The sequence below is a fragment of the Camelina sativa genome, chromosome 11 (genome assembly GCF_000633955.1).
Source record: "Camelina sativa cultivar DH55 chromosome 11, Cs, whole genome shotgun sequence".
Classification (NCBI taxonomy): domain Eukaryota; kingdom Viridiplantae; phylum Streptophyta; class Magnoliopsida; order Brassicales; family Brassicaceae; genus Camelina; species Camelina sativa.
The window spans coordinates 33,794,432-33,798,142 of NC_025695.1; positions in this window are offsets into that span (position 1 = coordinate 33,794,432).

Sequence of the window (3,711 nt, forward strand, 5' to 3'; positions counted from 1 at the left end):
TAATATTTTATGGTATAAAGTAATTAAAAGAACGAAACATACATTTTAACTCTGCCGCCTGGTTACTATTACATCCACTTATGAAGACCTAACCAAATTCAGTCGACTACTTGTGTGAAACAAAACACGACAACCTAAAGAGATGATGGCTAAATCAAACAAACCCCATCGACCAAATCAAAATCCGTGAACGCCAACGATCCATAGTGATCTAGTCGATTTCAAAAACATGATGAATATAAAATAACAATGACACATAAAAGAAATTAAAAAAACGAAAAAAACTTGCACGAAACCTAAGCCAATGCCCACCATACTAATATGATCAACTTGATGTCAATCTCACTAATGGGCCAATCAATTTAGCTGACCATTTTTATGTGGACTCAGTTATATTGACCCTCATGGCTTTGATGGTCACCACCACCACGGCTTAGCTTTCACTGATATATATATATATTTTTTTCAAATAATGTATCAGTTCTGGATAAAAGTAATTAATGTCAATAATTCACCTTTTTTTTTTTGTTTTTTGACGGCAAACAGACTTTTATATTTAACAACGATCAACATACATTGTTCCATGAGATTACAAAATTCAACTTCCTTATCCTAGCATCCTTAGCTAGACCATCAGCAACATCATTTACAACACGTGAGACTTTAATAAACTTTATAGATTCATACGATGATGCAATGTTTTGAATGTCCTGCAACTGGGTTGCGATAAGAGACTGGTCCCGATCTTGTGGGTGATATCCGGAGGTAGAGATGTGGGATACCTTCTTAAACAGGGTTTCTGCATCTCCACAAAAGATGACATTATTATAACCCAACCTGCAAAGATGATGAACTGACCATTTTAAAACTTCAGCTTCTACTTCAAGAGGTGTGCTCATTGGGCTGATGGACGCCATACCCCGCAGTATAAATTGTGCTTTTTTGTTAATGTCAATAATTCACTTTAACCATAGATGCTGCTATTTTTATTTTATGTATATATATATATACTGAATAGATACATTAAGTGTTGGCTAACTAAGTGCTTAGTTATAAAAAAATAGAAATAAAAAACAATGCGTCTGATGACTATAAACTTTGACTGACCACTCAATTTAAGAACCTTTACTTTGACCAGTTACAACATTAACCATACTTAACGGTCCAAATATTCCTTGTTATTATTTCTCAATTTTCATGTAACCGAATTCTTATACAATAATCCCTATAATAGTTAGAAAAACGTAATTTCCATGTGCCTCATGTGTTTTCTGTTTCTCTCGTAATTCCTTGACTCAATCTAATTATTTCTTGGTGAAGTATTTAAATAACTAATAGATAAAATTTTGTTCTTCGCTATATATTTTAACTTATTAATTGATTAACCAAATCAACTTATTCCCAACATATAGTCAAAATAAGCATCTTCTATTCAAATATATTTGGCATGTTCTTAAAGGTTATGATTCCCTCCCCAATTAAAATGTGAATCGAATCATATCGAATTCCCATATTTACTCATAGTCGGTATTTCATAATGTAGTTTAAAATTTTACACAGTACTATACACTAATTTATCGATCACTACCTATAAAAGGTGAATCGGTATTATGTATGCATGTTTTTTATGTCCCAATAGTTATGTGTATATAAGCCTTTCATCAACAGCAAAAAAAAAAAAATTGTAGTGTCTATATATGTTGCATGTGTATGTATACACAGTAGAAACAAGTCCCTAATTTGAAGAAGAAGAAAACAAAACTTATCGGAAAAAAGACAAATTTGGCTTGCCTAAAACGAAAGGAAATAAACATTTATCAAAAGGAAAACAAAAAATAAGAAACAAGTTTGACTTTCTTCATAAGGGAATCTGAGTAATGGTTTAAGAAAAATTTAAGCTAGATCATGGCACATGCATGATCTTCTTCTAAATTGTTTAGTCCAACTTAAGTTTTGTAAAGAATGCACAAAATCCCTAAAATCTATCAGCAGAAGTTTTTGTTTTGGATAACAAAAAACCAATTTTTGAGGAAGGTCTTAACGACTTTGGTCAAATGAATTTGTGCCTGACGCGTAGCATTCCTTCCTAATATAACTTTCTTGACATTCATAGATAGAGATTAGTGAGTGACCATTATTAATATAACTTTCTTATTCAATAACTTAATAAGGTTATACTTATATTCCACTTTTTTGCATGCACATTACGTCTACGTGGAGGAAATATATGTGCATGCATATGGATGAAAACGCCACGTATAAAATTTCGAGAACCCAATTAAATTAGATTCTCTCAATAGTTAAGACTTTTGTTCTAATTTTCATCATACATTTTCAAATTATCGTGCAACGATTATAGTTTTTGCATATATTTTTGTTGTTGTTGGTGTTTTCTTTAGTCAAGAAGAATTTAGCTTTTCAGTTTTCATCATACGTTCATACCTACATACAAATATAGTAGAGCGACCTTTTCTCTAACATTTACTATATATACAAACCTATTTAACCTTTTCGATTCCGGTAACTTAACCAAATCATCATTATTTGACGACTCTAATGGGAGAGTCGGGAAACTCTCGATCAATTAAAAACGAAATAAAGCAACTCTAATAAGTTAGTTATCTCATATAACTAACTATTTAAGGAAATTCACACAATCACACTTGCGCTTTAGTTGTGTTACTTTGTGTTAGCACAAAATTAACATAAATCTAATCACAAAATAACACTTAACATATTACATGTACTGTATATATATGTGTTTATATATATATATATATATATAATTAGACATATTTCTATTGGTTTGTGTTAATATTACTTGTTAATGTGTCATATTATGTGTATCAGAAACTATTCATACTGCTAGGAATTTTCTTGAGTGTTTAACCGAGAAACTACCGAGTAAGATTAACAGGTTGTGTTTCCTTGTGTTCTGTTTTCTGTTTTGCAGGTTTGTAGTGCAAGAAAGTAAAAAGACACGAGGATATACGAGTTCCCAGGATCAATGTGATCCTGGTACGTCTCGGTGAACCTGAAACCAGTTCACAAGGAGTTTCTGAGTAGCAATTACAACTTGAACAAACTCACCTCAAGTTCACGTCTCTCACCTTACAAAGAACCAGACCCCAAGAAAGAACAAGAACAATGAAAAAGACAAAAGTCTCTCTCACCCTCTAAAGGTTTCTCTCTCTCTAACCTCCTAGTCCTTTTCTCTGTAATGTAACACCAAATGCTTCTCTGTTTTGTTCCCTCTGCTCCTCACTCCTTTAATAGCCCTCTGTCGTTGTCTTGCAGGATGATACAAGACAAACATGTACGGTTCACACATCAAGCGTGTTCCCGACCAATGCGACTGTGTCCTTGTCGTTTGATTTCCAGGGCTTATTCTTAGCAGACCAAGCTGGGCCTAAACAACATTTACAGGCCCAACCCTTTAGCGTAAGCCCACCTGTCTGATCCAAATCACCAAAACGACAATCTCCACCTTGATTTGCTCAGACAGACCAACCGAAGAGTCGACCCCCTACAGTCCTTCTCTGATTTCACCACCAGAAACCACTGATCCGCCTTCACCGCCGGAGGTGTCCGTTCCGTCTTGACCGTCGGAACTCTAGCTCTTATCAGAGCTAGACTCAGTGCCGTAGCACCTTTAAGTTACTTAAACCTTCCTCAAATTTCATCTTCTGTATCGATTTTGTTAACAAATCG